Source organism: Marmota monax, unplaced genomic scaffold (assembly GCF_021218885.2).
Source record: "Marmota monax isolate L192 unplaced genomic scaffold, Marmota_monax_Labrador192_F-V1.1 WCK01_AAM20220418_F8-fsc00161, whole genome shotgun sequence".
NCBI lineage: Eukaryota > Metazoa > Chordata > Mammalia > Rodentia > Sciuridae > Marmota > Marmota monax.
The window spans coordinates 2,231,877-2,249,471 of record NW_026693511.1 but is presented as its reverse complement, the minus strand read 5'-3'; the positions used below and the strand labels follow the sequence as shown (position 1 = coordinate 2,249,471).

At 43.5% G+C, this 17,595-nt stretch overlaps 1 protein-coding gene across 3 annotated transcripts in view; it reads right to left on the bottom strand.

Annotated features, from left to right (window-relative positions):
- Rasgef1a (RasGEF domain family member 1A) overlaps window positions 1-17,595 on the bottom strand; it is a 78,525-nt gene that overhangs the window by 43,209 nt on the left and 17,721 nt on the right. Inside the window, exon 2 of one of the 3 annotated variants that reach the window (XM_058583651.1) lies at window positions 12,265-12,325. The exons of the other annotated variants lie outside the window; for them this stretch is intronic. The gene's annotated coding sequence lies outside the window, so the exon portion shown is untranslated. The remainder of the gene's footprint in view (window positions 1-12,264; window positions 12,326-17,595) is intronic. 3 annotated transcript variants of the gene reach the window in all.

Below are 17,595 nucleotides of genomic sequence, written 5' to 3'. Positions count from 1 at the left end.
GAGCTGAGCCCATGGTTATGCTAGTCTTACTCCCCAGGGTGCTAACCAGGATGCTAACCCAGGGTGCTGCAGGCCAGGGTGCCTTGCTCTTCCCTCCTAAACTGCTCCCCCGATCCCCTTCTCACACATAGCCACAGTGACCTAAACCAGATTTTCTCTGCACAACAATGGCTCAGGACTTCCAACACATGCCTCCCTTTCCTGCAGTCACTTGGGCAAAGACACAGAAAAATACTCTCTTCATACCCATGGACAGCAATCTTGGCCCAGTAGAACCCCTGACCTACCTGGCAGGACAGTGAGCCAAGAAGGGTTGATGCAGGTGGTTGAAGTTCTACCTTAGGAGGTTTTAAATGAAACAGCACCGATGTTCTCCTACACTTGAGCTTCTTAGCTTAATTCAATGACTTAAAATATTTTGGATAGTTTCGCTACTTTTCTGCAGAGTGTGGGGAGTGTTGGGGAATTGAACCTATGCTTAGCACATGCTGAGCACATGCCATACAGTAAGCCACATCCCCAACCCCAACAATACTTTTTTTTTTTTTTTTGGTACCAGGGGCACTTAACCTCTGAGCCACATACCCAGCCCTTTTTTATATTTTACTTTGAGATAGGGTCTTTCTAAGTTGCTGAGGCTGGCTTTGAACTCACAATCCTCCTGCCTCAGCCTCCCAAAATCGCTGGGATTACAGGCATGCACCAACACACCCAGCTAATACATTCTTTTTAAATTTTTTTTATTTGTTCTTTTTAGTTATACATGACAGTATATTTTGACATATTATATATTCATGGAGTATAATTTATTCTAATTAAGATCCCATTCTTGTGGTTGTACATGATGTGAAGTTCCACTGGTCATGTATTCATATATGAACATAGGAAAGTTATGTCTGATTCATTCCACTGTCTTTCCTATTCCCATCCTGCCTCCCTCCCCTCCATTCCCCTTTGTTTAATCCAAAGAACTTCTATTCTTCCCTCCTCCACCCTTATTGTGTGTTAGCATCCACATACTAGGATGAGGTATGAATGGCATAAACATGGCAAGAATTTGACCTTTGGTTTTTTGGGATTGGCTTTTTCCACTTAGCATGATAGCCTCCAGTTCCATCCTTTTGCTGGCAAGTGCCATAATTTCATTCTTCTTTATGGCTGAGTAATATTCCATTGTGTATATATACCACATTCATCTGTTGAGGGGTACCTAGGCTGGTTCCATAGCTTAGCTATTGTGAATTGAGCTGCTATAAACACTGATATGGCTGCATTGCTATAGTATGTTGATTTTAAGTCCTTTGGGTATTAACTATAGATAACTGGGTCAAATGGTGGTTCCATTCCAAGTATTCTAAGGAATCTCCATACTGCTTTCCATGATTGGTTGCACCAATTTGCATTTCCATCAACAATGTTTGCGTATATCTTTTCCCAAGTCTCCATGCAGTCCTGAAACTCTGAAAACACACCAGAGCCACTTTGAGGTTCTAGTGGGCACTACCTTTACTTCCTCTCCTTTTTCATGTAAATTTTTTATTTATATATGACAGCAGAATGCATTACAATTCTTATTCATATATAGAACACAATTTTTCATATCTCTGGTTGTATACATAGTATATTCACACCACTTTGTGTCTTCATACATATACTTTGGATAGTAATGATCATTGCATTTCACCACCATTAATTACCCCATGGCCCCCCTTCCCCTCCCACCCTTCGGCCCTATCAAGAGTTCGTCTATTCCTCCCATGCTCCCTCTCCTTCTCCCACTATGAATCAGCTTCCTTATATCAAAGAAAACATTTGGCATTTGGTTTTTTGGGATTTGCTAACTTCACTTAGCATTATCTTCTCTAACTCCAACCATTTACCTGCAAATGCCATGATTTTATTCTTTTTGCTGAGTAATATTCCATTGTGTATATATGCCACATTTGTTTTTAATCTATTCATCCACTGAAGGACATCTAGGTTGGTTCCACAGTTTAGCTATTGTGAACTGTGCTGCTATAAACATTGATGTGGCTGTGTCCCTGTAGTGTGCTATTTTTAAGTCCTTTGGGTATAGACCGAGGAGGGGGATAGCTGGGTCAAATGGTGGTTCCATCCCCAGGTTTCCAAGAAGTCTCCATATTGCTTTCCATATTGGCTGCACCAATTTGCAGTCCCACTAACAGTGTGTGAGTGTACCCTTTTCCCCCACATCCTCACCAACACTTATTGTTGTTTGTATGCATAATAGCTGCCATTCTGACTGGAGGGAGATGAAATCTTAGAGTGGTTTTGATTTGCATTTCTCTAATTGCTAGTGATAATGAACATTTTTTCATGTATCTGTTGTTTGATTGTATATCATCTTCTGAGAAGTATCTATTCGGGTCCTTGGCCCATTTATTGATTGAGTTATTTGGTTTTTTGGTGTTTAGCTTTTTGAGTTCTTTATATACCCTAGTAATTAGTGCTCTATCTGATGTGTGAGGGGTAAATATTTGCTCCCAAGATGTAGGCTCTCTGTTCACCTCACAGATTATTTCTTTTGCTGAGAAGAAGCTTTTTAGTTTGAGTCCATCCCATTTATTGATTCTTGATTTTAATTCTTGTGCCACAGGAGTCTTATTAAGGAATAACTTCTACAGTGTACTGAACATTTCACGCACTGTTTTCAACTTGCTCTTTTTTTAATACTTATTTTTTGTAGTTGTAGTTGGACACAATACCTTTATTTTATATATATATATATATATATATATATATATATTTATTTTTATGTGGTGTTGAGGATCGAACCCAGGGCCTTGCCTGTGCGAGACGAGTGCTCTACTGCTGAACCACAACCCCAGCCCTCAATTTGCTCTTTTATCTGTACAAGTTCTCGTGTTTTATCACAGCTGAAGTATATTCTGTCTGGTGGCTGGAGTATCTGTCATGTGTGACATATTCCCTTGCAAATGACACTGAGGTATTTCCCAGGTTTTGGTGACTACAAACATTCCAACAATGAGTATCCTCCACCCAGGATTTTTACTCAAACAGGACCATATATGAAGAATAAACTTCTAACATTAGATCGCTGAATCAAAGGTTATGTGTACTATAAATTTAAGGAGACATCACAGAAGTGCTTACAAAGATAATGGCAAGACAGTAAAAATGACAGAGTGTGGATCTCCAAAACTCCCCCATAAAAGTAACAATAAGATTAGCAAAAAAACTTTTTTAGAACTTTGGAAGTTTGTGGAAATCCAGGGAATATTTACTCACAAAATGCAACTGAATTTCAGAAAGAACTACAACTTTGTGGCATTTAAATTTGCTCTAGTCCCATTCCTGACTCTATTCCCCAGTGCCTTGAAAAATAAGACCCCACATTCATCATGAAAACCAGTAGCCTAGCAGCCACTGGAGTGAACAGAACAGAGATGGAACTCTTTCAATTCCTCATTCCCAGAAATTGTCATTATTTCACCTGTCCTGTGGTTTCCTTGGAAACCCTATTTGCAAGGATGCCTGTATTTGACCTGACTCAGAACTCACCAAGTACAAAAAAACCTATTCCCCTGGTTGATCATCAAGAACAACTGCAGGCATTTAACTTCACATTTAAAGCAATGGTTAACAGCTGAATCCAGCAATAAACTAATCAAAAGGATTAAAAGTTCCATATCAAGATGTCTATAGAAGCTTGGAAAAGTTGCTGTATATTCCTGGGAATCTAAAATAGGTGCATGCTCAGGGCTGTGCAAATGCTCAGCAAAGTCCTTAGGAAGACCCAAGTTCTCATTTTTGGCTGATTATGAGGCTCTGTGCAAGCTGCAAGTGAAGACTAAGGCAGAGTTATTAACGGCCTAGCTGACAGCTAAAGGCATGCCTCAAGCACACAGAGCCCCTCACCAGAGACCAGGAGACTTATTGGCTCCACACATTGGAAAATTTTTTGTCTAGTCATTAAATGACCACTAAGATAACTGAGCAGGAATTTTTTTTTAACTATGTGAAATCTCTATTTTACTACTGAGCAGGAATTTTAACACCAAACACAGACTCTGCAGAATTAATTTTCAAAAACCATGAAACAGACAACTATTACTACAAAAGCAAACCCTGAAGAGGGTTGAGACTCTGATTTCCAGAATTATTTACTAGACAAAAACTTTAATCAACTATTTTAAATATGTTCAGAGAACAGAAGGAACCCATGCCTAAAGTTACTCAAGGAAAGTATATAAACAATGCTTCATCAAATAAAGAATACCAATAAAGGAATACAAATTCTATTTTTAAAAGCACAAAGTAGAAATTCTGGTGTTAAAAATTAAGCAAATGAAATGAAACATTAACTAAAGAAAACCAACTGCAGATTCGAACAGCGAGAAGAATCAGTGAACCTGGAAAAAGGTCAATTGAGATTACCCAGACTGAGAAACAGAGAGAAAAAATAAATAAATAAATAAAGTAACCATAAAGGATACCAAAATATCCTTTAGGTTAATCTCAGAAAAATAGAAAAGAAAGAATACTTAAGAAATATGCCCCAAAGTTACTAAATTTGAAAAAAAAATTATGTTAATCTCCATATCCAAGAAGCTGAACAGGTTGATTTCCCATCAGAAGACATGGAGGGCAGAAGGCAGTGGGATGGCATACTCAAATTACTGAAAGAAAAGAACTGTCAACCAAGAATTATTTATATAAAAAAATTCTCCTTTAAAAATGAAAAAGAAATTAGCCAGATAAATAAAGCCAAGAACTTGTCTCTGGGAGACCCATCCTACAAGAACTAGTAAAGAGAGTCCTTCAGGCTGAAATTAAAGGGCACCAATCAATAACCTGAGTCCACATGAAAAAATAAAGACCACCAGTAAGGTTAACTATATAGACAAATCGAAAAGACAGTGTAAATCACGTGTATATGTGTGACCTATCTGGTTCCTATTGACACCATACCTTGAGATAGCTTCCTGATAGGGAGCAAGCAGGAGGCTGGACTTTCTGCTACAGAATCCTTAAATACCAAGTAAAAAGAATTTCATTCTGAAGAGCCATATCAGACTAGTTGCTTTTGCCCTCTCTGGACAGATCACCTGTCTGTCTGTCTGCCTGCCTGTCTGTCTGTTTATTTATTTATTTATTTAATGTATGAAATAAACCCCAGATAAAGAGAACTGAGTTTGCCATGTTCCATAGTTACCACCAGTTGTGCAAGGCACTTATTTTGCTATAATTTATCTTATTATTGTTTCTAATTTCCTATCTGCCTATTTCATTTTTCCTCATAAGCACCCAGTCAAATGTACTGTATAAGGTCTTAAACGTGTGTGTGTGTGCGTGTGTGTGTGTGTGAAAAACAGCGTTGTTTTGCAAAAAAAAAAAAAAAAGACAGTGTAGTGTATTTTATGCTCATAATTCTTTCTCCTATTTAAATCAAAAGACAACTGCATGAGACACTAATTTAAAATGTGTTGATGAGCACACAAGGCATAAGAATATAAATTTTATGACAATAACACCACAAAGAAGAGGGGGCAAAAGAACTATAGAGAAGCAAAGTTTTTCTATTCTACTGAAATTACATTTGTATTAATCTAAACAGCATTGTTTTAAGTGAAAATGTTAATTACAACCTGCCAGGAAACAACTAAGGAAATAACCAAAAAATATATATAGTAAAAGAAATGACAAGTGAAGTAAAATGGTATACTAGAAAATAAAAGAAGGTAATAAAGGAGGAAGAAAGGAACAAAAACAACATGAGACATGAAAAACAAACAGCAAACTCTACCTTATCAGTGTTTGCACTAAATGTAAATGATCCAACAATTGCTTTTTGTGAGAGATACATTTCCCAACTTCAAAACTCAAGACAAAACTACTGTAATCAAGACTGTGGTCCTGAGAGGTGGGAGGGAAAGGGAGAGAGAAGGGAAATTGCATGGAAATGGAAGGAGACCCTCATCGTTATACAAAATTACATATAAGAGGAAGTGAGGGGAAAGGAAAAAACAACAAGGGAGAGAAATGAATTACAGTAGATGGGGTAGAGAGAGAAGATGGGGGGGAGGGGAGGGGAGGGGGGATAGTAGAGGAGAGGAAAGGCAGCAGAATACAACGGTCACTAGTATGGCAGTATGTAAAAACGTGGATGTGTAACCGATGTGATTCTGCAATCTGTATACAGGGAAAAAATGGGAGTTCATAACCCACTTGAATCAAATGTATGTAATGATATGTCAAGAGCTATATAATGTTTTGAAGAACTAATAATAATAATAATAATAATAAAAAGACTGTGGTCCCGGCAGAAGGACAGACATATAAGTCAACAGAACAAAACTGAAAGCCAAGAAGTAAACCCATAAATCTATGCTCAATCAATTTTTGACAAGAGTTTCAAGATAATCCAATGGGGAAAGAAGAGTGTTTTTCAGCAAACGCTGCTGGGACATCTGGATAGCCACAAACAAAAGAATGCACTTAGACTTGCACCACACATCACAGACAAAATGAACTCCAAATGGATAAAAGACCTAAATGTAAAACAACTTAATTCTTAGGAAAAAAGCATAAGGCATAAGTCCTTGTGACCTTGGATTAGGCAACCATTTCTCAGCTGTGACATCAAAAGCACAAGCAACCAAATAAAAGTGAGGAGCTGAACTTTATCACAATAAAAAAATGTTTGTGCTTCTAAGGACACTTTCAAGAAACTGAGGGCCAGGGATGTAGCTCAGTGGTAGGGTGCTCTTCTGGTATGTGAAGTTCCTGGGTTCAATGTTCAGCTCCATGGATGGATGAATGGATGGGTGGAAGAGAAATTGAAAAAAAAACTTCCCTAAGCATGGGAGAAAATATTTGCTTATCATATATGCCATAAAGATCTAATATACAGTTGAGGTTGTGGCTCAGCAGTAGAGCACTCGCCTAGCATGAGCGAGGCCCTGGGTTCAATCCTCAGCACCACATAAAAATAAATAAATAAAATAAAGGTATCGTGTCCAACTATAACTAAAAAATAAATATTAAAAAAAAGATCTAGTAACCAGAATATGAAAAGAACTCATACAATGCAATGATAAAAATACAAGCCAATTAGAAGTGGTCAAAGGATCTGAAAATAGACCTCTAAAGAAGATAAACAAATGGCCAAAAGCACATGAAAAATTGTTCATCATCATTAATTATTGGTAAAATGCAAATCAAAACCACAGTGAGACATTACCTCATATCCACTGAGACGGCTATAACAAAAAAGACAGTTATTGAAGATGCTGAAGAATTGAAGCTCTCATACACCACTGGTGCCAATGGTAAAGTTGTATAACCACTTCAGAAAATAGTTCCTCAAACTGTTAAGTAGGGTAATCATATGATTCAGCACTTCCACTCCTACATACATATATATCCAAGATATTTGAAAACCATGCCCACACAAAGATTTATACACAAATGTTCCTAGCAGTATTGTTCATATTAGCCACAAAATAGATACAACCCAAATGTCCATCAGTGTATGAATGAATAAACAAAATGTAATAGACTCATACAATGGAATATTACATGGTAATAAGAAGGAATGAAGCATTAATACATGTTACAATGTGAATAAACTTAAGAACATTATGCTAAATGATACAAACTAGATACAACGGCCATATATTGTATGATTCCATTCATATGAAATGTCCAGAATTTAGGCGAATCCAAAGAATCGTAAAAAGAAATTACAGGTTATCAGGTGCTTGTGAGTATAAGAAGGGGCACTGGCTGCTAATGGATATGGGATATCTTTTTGATAATGAAAATGTTCTGGAATTAAATAGTGGTGATATTTTCATAGCTTGTGAATGTCTACTAAAACCACCGAGTTATTCACTTAAAAACTGTAAACTTTTGTATGTGAATTATCTATTTCAATTGTTTAAAAAAGAACAAGACAATGGTCAACATCCCACTCCCAAGACAGCACCAAATTCCTCTCACATTCACCACAATCTAATAAGTGAGAATGAGCCCATACAGACTTAATTTGCATTTCTTTAGTTATGAGAGTGAGCTAATAAGGCATTTTCTTCTTGAATTGTCTCTCCTTAGGCTTTCCCCTTTACTCTGTTAGCTTGTGGATTTTTTTTTCTGATTCATTTATTCAATGATCATCTATTGAGTTAGTATGTACTTTACATTGTTGTGGGCAGCGGTGATACAGTTATCATTAATCAAGTCCTGGCCCTCATGTTATCATTATCAAGGGAAGGCACAAGTATTGAACAAGTAAATACACATCAGCTGTTTTATTACAAGCACTGTGAAGAAAACGAGAGCAGGTAGGAAGGATCAGGAGTGGATGGGGGAGGGAGGGTTTGTTGTTGTTGTTTTCATATCAACAGGGTGATCAGGGAAGCCTCCTCTGATCATGCGACTCTTCAGCAGAGACCTGCAAGAAGCAATCCATGTGGGTCCAAGTACAAAGGCCCTGGAGCAGGAGCATACCTGGTCTGTTAAGGAACAGTGGGAGACTAATGTTGCTGGGTGGAACAAGAGGTGAGCAAAGACCAGGTGCAGTGTGCACGACTGTATCCTAGCTACTCAGGAGGCTAAGAAAGGATCATAAGTTCTAAGTTAGCCTTAACAACTTAGCTAGACCCTATCTCAAAATAAAATTAAAAGGGCTGGGGGTATAGATAAATAGTAGAGCACTTGCCTAGCATGTGTGAGGCCCTGGGTTCAATCGCTGTTACCACTTTAAAAAAAAAAAAGTGAGGACAGGGCTTGGGACCTTATGGGACAGGCTAAGGGCTTGTTTTAGCTTTCTAATCCCCCTTTTCCATGAGTAATACATTCCAATACCTCCATGAATGCATGAAAAGGATAGTATTAAACTCTATATAAATGGGTTTTTTCCTATATATACATACTATAATACGCTTCTCTTTGGCATATCCAAATTGCTAGTCTCATTCCACTTATGATTTAGGGCCATTATTAAGTAAAATAAAGGTTACATGAAAACAAACACTGCAATACTGTGATGGTCAATCTGATAACTGAGATGGCTAGGTAACTTAAGGGCAGGTGGTGTATACAGCATGGAAACACTGGAGAAAGGGATGATTCACATCCCTGGCAGGACAGAGGGATTGTGGGAGATTTCATCACAGTAAACTCAGAAGACTATGCAATTTAAAACTTATGAATTGTTTATTTCTAAAATTTTCCATTTAATATTTTTGGACCATGGTTGGCTGTGGGGAAAAGAAACCACTGAAAGCTAAACCACAGATAAAGGGGGACTACTGTACCACAAACTAGAGGCTTAAAACAATTAGAATGTATTCTCTCAGTTTGGGAAGCTGGAAGACTAAAACCCAGGTGTGAGCAAGACCAGGCTTCCTCTGAGGTTCTACGGAAGAATCCTCTCTTACCTCTCCATAACTTCTAATGTTGGGGCAATCTTGACTGTCTTTTCTTGCAGCTGCCTGATTTCAATCTTTCCCTTTGTCATTGTCCCATGGCCTTCTCTGTCTCAACATCTCCCTCTCCTTCTATGTCCATCAATCATTGGATTTAGGGCACATACTAACCCAGTAGGACCTCACTAACTTGATTAGATCTTCAAAGACCCTGTTTTCAAATAAGGTCCCATTCAGAGGTTTCAGCCCCCTGAAACACTATATGGGGGGCACTATTCTCCCCAGTATGAAGCTCCTTCTCAGACCTTTGGCATCTCTTGTGTCTGCGGTTGCCTCTGCCTCTTTCATTTGATGTAGTCTGAATAGAGAACAACCCCTGTAATCTAAATCACTCTGGCTTATTTATAGAGGCCAGTCTGCAGGGGCAAAAGTGAAGTTGGATACTGGTTAGAACCCTGCAAACCTTTCCATTCTGCAAAGTATGAAGAAAGTTCATGCAATCCCTCTATGTCCCTTTGTCCATGTATATGCTACCCATCCACTAGTCATTTAGTCTCAGTTTTCAAATGGACTGCCATGACATCACAGTGCTTAAATTCAAGTAACCTTATTTTACTTAATAATTTCCCAAATCACAATATTCCAGCATCTGTTCTGGGGAGGGTGGTCTCCACCAGGGAGGTAGCAGGGCAGGTGGAAAGAAGTAGCAGATTCTAGACTTTACATAAATATAGGGTTTGATCATTGATCAGATATGAGTTTGATTGCAGATATGGCTTGAGCAAAGGAATCAAAACCTCTGGATTTGCAAGAGCATTTCGTGTAGGAAGACATCTGACTTCTAGTTCACGAGAGTGAACCAAATGTGCATCAGCCAAACCTCAGAGAAACAGGAGAGCAGAGGATAAGCTGTAGACAAGGGTAGGTCCCAGGTAGATGTGAAAGCAGCCTACACTTCTAGACTACAGGAAGCAGAGGAGTGGGGGGTGAATAGAAATTCCACCTTTGAGTAGGAGGGGAGGACATCTAAATAGAAGGTCACATGGAGGTCTGTATCACCTAAGGGGTTTACCCTCTCCCACCACAGGACACAGGCAGGCCATTACCCAGCCTAAGACAGTTTTCTAAACAAGCATTCAGTGTGGATCCCAGGGAAAGTCTCTCCTAACTCTGGCATCAGAGGGAGAGGTGCTGGCCCTGCACCCAAGCTTGGTTTATAGTACAGTGCTGATGCCACCTGCATCACCATGCCATTTCTGCCTTAGATTTCCATGCAGGGGAGGGCTGTAGTGAGATATGGTCTAAACTTCAGATAGCAGAGGGAATACACAGCACACCCTCTGGAAAGTAGCATTCATATGGTGCTAATTCTGCAGGCACACCTTGTAAATCATGGAGACATGGCTGCCTCCACCTAAATTTCACTGATTGTCACATGAAGTCCACCAGGCAATGTCTAGTAGATTTGTAGAAGTGGATCCATCCCTTGGGCCCCAGAACTGTAGGGCCACCAGTGTGTAGCCCCAGCCTTGGAGAGCCACAGGGGGGAGACTCCAACACAAGAGCTGTTGCATGAACTGACCCCAGTAAAACCATGATGCCCAGAATGTGGGACATGGAATCAAAGAAGATTGTTCCAGAGTCTTAAGATCTAATGTTGTTCACCCCATTGGGTTTGGGACTAGCTTGGGACTAGTTATTCCTTTCTTCTCACCTACTTCTCCTTTTGGCATAGGAATGTCTACCCTTGGCTTGTCCTATCATTGTATTTTGGAAGAAGGAAACTCATTTGATCTCACAGGTCTCGGCTAGAGGAATGTGCCTAGAGATGAACCATGCCTGAAATCTCCCCCAAAGATGCTTTAGATGAGACTTTATATGTTGGATTAATGCTGGACAGGTTAAGAATTGGGGGATCTACTGGGATTTATGTATTCTGTATGGGAAGACATGAGTTTTGGGGGGCCAGTTGCAGAATGATAAGGTTTAATTGTTTGTCCCCTTCCAAACTCATGTTGAAATTTAACTGTCATTGTAACATATTAAGAGATGAGATCTTTAAGAGGTGATCCAGCTATGAGCACACTGGGGGTGGGGGGTCATGTCATGATGAAAGAGTGAGATTGCCCCCATTTTGCATGTTTGTGTTTCTTTCTCTTTCTCTCTCTCTCTCTCTCTCTCTCTCTCTCTCTCTCTCTCTCTCTCTCTCTCTCTCTCCCTCCCTCCCTCCCTCCCCTGCCCCCTTGTTTCCCTTTCACTGTGTGAGGACACAGTAAGAAGACCCTCCCCATATGCTGGCATCTTGACCTTAAACTTCTCAGCCTTCAGAACAGTGATAAAATAATTTTTGTCCATTATGAATTACCAGGTCTGTGATGTTCTGTTACACCAACACGAACAGACTAAAACAGCTTCTACTTGTCTCAATTTTTTAAAGTACTTCAATGGTTTCCACTGCTTAAGAAGGAAGACAAAGCTGTTAACTTGGCCAGCAAGGCCCAGATTCCCCTTGGGCAGCTCTGCTCCCTGCCTGACAGGCTCCAGCCTGCTCAGAATAGGCCAATAGGTCAGGAGCGTTTCCCAGGGTTGAAGCTGTCTTGGGATCATTCCAGAACCACCTGTTTCTGCCAGGTGGTAACCACCTTCCCATCTCCATCCACACAGCAGGTTCACTCCATTTTACTTTTTTTTTTAATTTCTTTCATGCCAAGAAAACCTTTGCTTCTCAAAAAAGCTTGAAAATGCCTGCCATACCCCATGTTGCCTCAATTTGGAAGAGACACTGGGAGCAAGGAGCTATGCCCACCCACCACCATATGCACTCCTCTTTGTGGTCTGGCTCAAGTCCTACCTCTGTGGTCACTGTGGGAAGAAGACCATAAGCACCTCTTCTCAGAGGGAAGGACACAGACCTGTGAGAACGAAGAAAGCAGGTAAGGAGTTCTGCTCCTCTCCTATCAGACTTCCCTGTGTGGGCACAACCTTCTTCAGACTGTTACAGATTTCTGTAACAGCTGTGAGGGAACCTTCGTTAGAATGTAATAAAAGTCACATGTAATAAAAGTCACATGACAGTGTCAGGCCCAGGAAAGTGCCCAACAAACTCAGTGGGCCCCCAAGGGGATGAGGTCAAGAGTCTTGGGGCAAGGATCCCCTGGTTAGGTGGAACCAGGAGACATGTTTTGGGATGAAGTGGCCCCATAGCATGGACTTGTCTGGGTCAACAGTACTCAATGTCCAGGTCTGAGGTTGGGGCCATCCTGATGGGGAAGACCTTTGAGCTGCTGAAGAAGGATGAGTTTGTATCCCAGAGTCATCTGGTGGCTACTAGATAGCTACCTATCTAGAGTGGCTGAGGGAGTCCCTGATCTGGGGCAAAGCAGCCTCCAATCTTTCTGGGGAAGTGTCAGTATCTGTGTCCAGGTGTGGGTGGTCCCTGTGGTGCCAGGTACTGAGGGTACCTGCTACCATAGCTAGAAATGCAAGGCAACATCCTGTTCTACTCTGAGTTTCTGAGGCCTTCTACATCTGGTCTCAGGGATGTGAGGACTGCTGCTGGTATAGTTCCCAGGCACACAGCAATGTAAGGTTCTGCCCAAGCCATCGAATAACACAGCAAAAGTGAAATGGAAATGTCCGTGTCTGTACACTGCTCAAGCCAGCAGGGCTCCCTAACCCCACCTTGGCCCTAGGTTCATACTACCGGCTGCTAACTAGCCAGTGCCAGCCCTGCATCCCTCAGAAAAAGCTTTCTGTGAGGTTTAGTGGGCAAGTGGGACTGAGATCTGCTGGCCTCTGATGTATCCTGCATTCTTAGAGTACAAAACAAAGGATGCTCCTGCCCCTACTTCAAGGAGCTGATGCAGACAGCAGGGTCAGAGAGTTCCTTAGCTACTGACAGTGCTCCTGCAGATATCAGAACATATGAGATTAATGGATATTTTAAAAGCAAGATTATTCAGTGTTTTTCTCAGGTAAATCCCTCTTGGAGACACAGCATAGTGCCTACAGCAGGGCAAAGCCAGGGCAAGGTCCCAACTCTATGTCTAATCAAGGGAATCAGTGCAAATTTTTCAGCTCTCTTGAGTACTGGTGGCATACACCTGAGACAGCTGGCTCCCTTCTTCCAGCACTGCACATCCACAGCCAAGGCAAGGGTCTCTGGTACCATGGTGGGTATGGGAAGCCAGGGAGCCAAACAAACTGGACATTGAGTTCATGACAGCTGGGGAGATGATAACGACAGGGAGGGAGGAAATCAGACCCCATCACAGGACAATCCTGAGTAGCTTTAATGATTCTCTGATTCCCCAGTTGGTGATAATCCCTCTGATGGATGCCAGGCCAAGAGGGAAAGGCTGGGAGGTTCCAGAAATCCAATAGAAAGAACCATGGAAAGAGGCTTGCTCTTTCGGTTGAAGCTTGCAACCCCATTTCTGGGACTCCTTTCTCCTTCCCATCCTAGTCCTGGCATGTAGCATGTGGAGCACTCCTGAGAAGTTTCCCAGTGGGTTCAACAATAAATCCCTGCTGCCCCTTGCCATTACCTCAGGAATGAGGGGTCTGTGTGCTACCCACCCTCACCTCCCAGGTCTGTCCCCAAGTATCTTGAGAGGCCTCCTCACCATTCTGTGAGTTGGGGCTCTACCAGAAGCTCCCCAGGAAGCACAATCTCTGTAGCACCAAGAGTTTAGTTTCCAGCACACACCCACACATGCATGAAAAAAAAAAAGCCACATAGATTGATTTCCTGTTCCTCATTTGCAGCTGAGCGTGTGTGTGAGGGATGCAGGCAGCTGTGAAAATTGAGACGTCAACCCGGAGCCCACAGCCGAGCTACCTCACCTCCACACGTGGTCAGGGGACGGCACAGTCCTGCTAATTGTGCAAGCCCTGAGCAGACTGTGAAATGTGCTCGATGCGGCAGCTGGAGAGCATTAGTCCCATCAGGACTGTCAGGAATCTAGGTCGTTGACTCAGCACTCTGGTTTAACAGGATGCTTGTGCCTCTGCCTCCCCATCCGTGGCCCACTCCTCCAGGACCATGGACAGGGTGCTGCTTAGCAAGGATTCACAGACCAGCCTCATGACCCTCATGAGCACCAGTTCCTTCCTCATTCCTATCCAGTTCCGAAGGGACAGGTGAACAGGGAGTCTCCGCAACACAACTGATTACTAGTAATGCAGGAATGAATAGGCAGACAGGAAAGCCCTGCCAGGTGGTGGTAGCACCTTGAGAATACACAGGGATGGCGTCAGCTCCCACCTGACCCTGACCATGGGGTGTTGTCAGAGCACTGGATGCAAGCACCTGTCTTCACCCATGCTGGGAGGACCAAGGGCAGTGACTTACCTGAGTCAAGACCCCCGGAGCAAGATCTTGGAGTCTCAGCAGACCAAAATGGGCACCCCTCTGATGTGTGTGCATGGCACTGCCACCCACCTATCCCCTCATACTCTCTCTCATGTTAGCAGATAGACCTCCAGGCCAAAAGATGTCAGCAGGTAGAAAACAGATCAAGACACCCAAGACATAGCAGACCTCAAACTGCAGGCCAGGACTGGAAAGGTGGAGGAACCAGATCTCAGGGAAGTTAAGGGCCTTGACCATGTCAGGCACTCAGGGCAAGGTGGGGGGTGGAGCCAGCCAGGCTGCAAGTCAGGTAGGGGCTCAACATCCAGCAGCCTTTTCTAGTGTATAGGTCTGCCTGGGGAGGGAAGGAGCAGCATGGAGCCCCACCAACACTAAGCAGAACAGCCCCCAGGTGCAGCTGGAGCCCAATGGGGCAGCCTGTGCACAGGGAGGAGGTAGGCAAGCCTTGGTTAGCCACCAGGTAGGTTCAGATGTGGATTTGCTTCCTGGCCTCTGACCTCAACCTGTGACTCCCCAAAGCATCTACTGCCCAGGGAGGAAAGGGAGGGAGATCTTCCTTGGGGCAAGCACACATTAAGTATCTACAGTGCTTTTTATTTTTAAGTCTCTTCTTCCCTCACCTGCCCTGAGATTGATGACTTTGGCAGTGGTAGAGGAGATATTCTGGGGTTCAGGCTGCAAGAACTGCCTGAATTGCATGAATGGTTGAGCACCTTTGCAGGGTACTTGCAGACTTCACCTGGCCACATACCCATCAAACTGCCCTCAGGAAGGGCTGGGGTGCAGGGCTGGGGTGCAGGGCTGGGACTGGTCTGCACATGAGAGTAGCCCCAGTTGCCTCTCACCCACAACACAGGCCAGCTCTGACTAGCTTGCTGACCCTGTACCCTGATTGTCCATCATCTGAACCCCATTATAACCCACAACCTGCATACAAAGGCCCTTCCCCCAAACTCTCCTCACAAAATACCAGCATCCCTTTCCTTCAGGACCATTCAACTTCACAAAGAGCCCAGTTATGGGCCAGAGCTTCATGTTTCTTCCATGTTCATGCCCCAGAGACAGGGACTGTGCATACCTAACCCTGGGAAAGGTCCATTTTGGGGGGTTGGGAGGTTGCTTCCTCAAATTCCTATCCCTGGCTATGGTGAAGCTGGGCAGCAGATCAACCAGGTCTGCCCTGGGCTCTGATGACACTAGACCCTTAACAAGAAGTTTTCCTGACACCCACACTCCCCACCACTTCATCCTGATGTGTCCTTCAAGGCAGGTGCAGTGACCCATGCATGGGTTCATGCCTGACTAGCTCCTCAAACTGCAAACACCTGGATGGAAGACCACTATCTTTCTCACCTCATGGAAGGAACTAGCCCCCCCCAAAGATGCCCACACCCTGATTTCCAGGACCTGTGAATGTTTCCTTATATGTCAAAAGAGACTTTGCAGATATAATTTCCTGGATTATCTAGGTGGCCCACTCTAATCACATGGTGCTCTAAATTGAGGATCTTCTTGGCTATAGTCAGAGAAATGGATTTGATGACAGATCAGGGTCAGAGAGACAGCAGAATAAGAGGATCTGACACCACACTGCTGGTGCTGGGATGTAGGGAGACATCTGTGAGGACCAGAGAAAGGCTCTCTGGGCTGAGAGGATAGCTGATAGTCCCCAGGGAATGGGGACCTCACAAAACAAGACAACAGACTCCTGAATGACCATGATTCTGCCCTGGTGCCTCCAGAGGGGAAAGCTGCCTCCACCTTGATCTCAGCTCACTGAGACCCTGACTGACCTCTGACCTACAGAACTACAAGGTAAGTGAGCTGTTATGGAAGTAATAGGAAACAGCCCTGCACGAGTCCCTGGAAGGCAGGGTAACCAGCTCTGCTCCTGAGCACTGGGAGGTGGCTGTGGTGGAACTGAGGGAAAGGGCTGTAACATCTCTGAGACTCCATGCATGGCACTAGCCCCCTCTGCCTACTGCTCTTCTGTGTCTGGGATCCAGGCCTCCACACCCCAAGAGGCTCTGCTGAGAACTGAGCAAGACTTAAAATCCAGGGCAGGGCCAGTGCTCAGTTTAGCCCATGCTCTGCGAAAGGCATCCCTCCAGCAATGCTGCTCCAGTCGTCCCCACCCCAGGCTGCACTTCCTGTGATCCCAGCTGAGCAAGATGAAGTGAATTGGACAAAACCATCCAAGGTGGGGACTCAGGAGTTTGCGGGCTGCAGAGGAGGCAGGGGACTCCGAGACAGCTATGGGGCCATGAGGGGCCATGGAGGTACCATAGACCCCCCAGTCTGTCAGCCCATCCTGACAGACTCCAGACTCTGTTTGTTTGGATCTATGAGAGCATGCTTGCTTGCCAAGGCCAAACTTCCCAGGACTGGACATAGTGGGGACTCTAGTGTTGTGCCCCCCAATAGCACCCTGCCCTGAGGGCTTCCCCTAACAGGCACCTATCCTTTCAGCTCTGTGGCTGGCCCAGACCTTCTCAGGTGGTGGCTCTTTCTGCCAATCCACCCTGTCCTCTCGATCTCGGGGCTCCCAGCAGCACTGCTAGCCACACCACATGCCAGTCCAATTTCCTTGGCAGCAGAGGGTCTAGAACTGACCCTCCATACCCAGGTCACACCTCTGTGACACCTAGGCCTCTTGAGCCCCTGCTGTAGGCTGGAGTGGACGGAGGCTCAGAGGTGCAACAGGTGGCCCCCCACCTGGTGTCTCACTCTGATAGTGCTACTATGCAAGGTTGTATTTACTGACCCAAGTCTGGAAGCTGCTGCTGCAGCATGAAGAGGCAGAGTCAG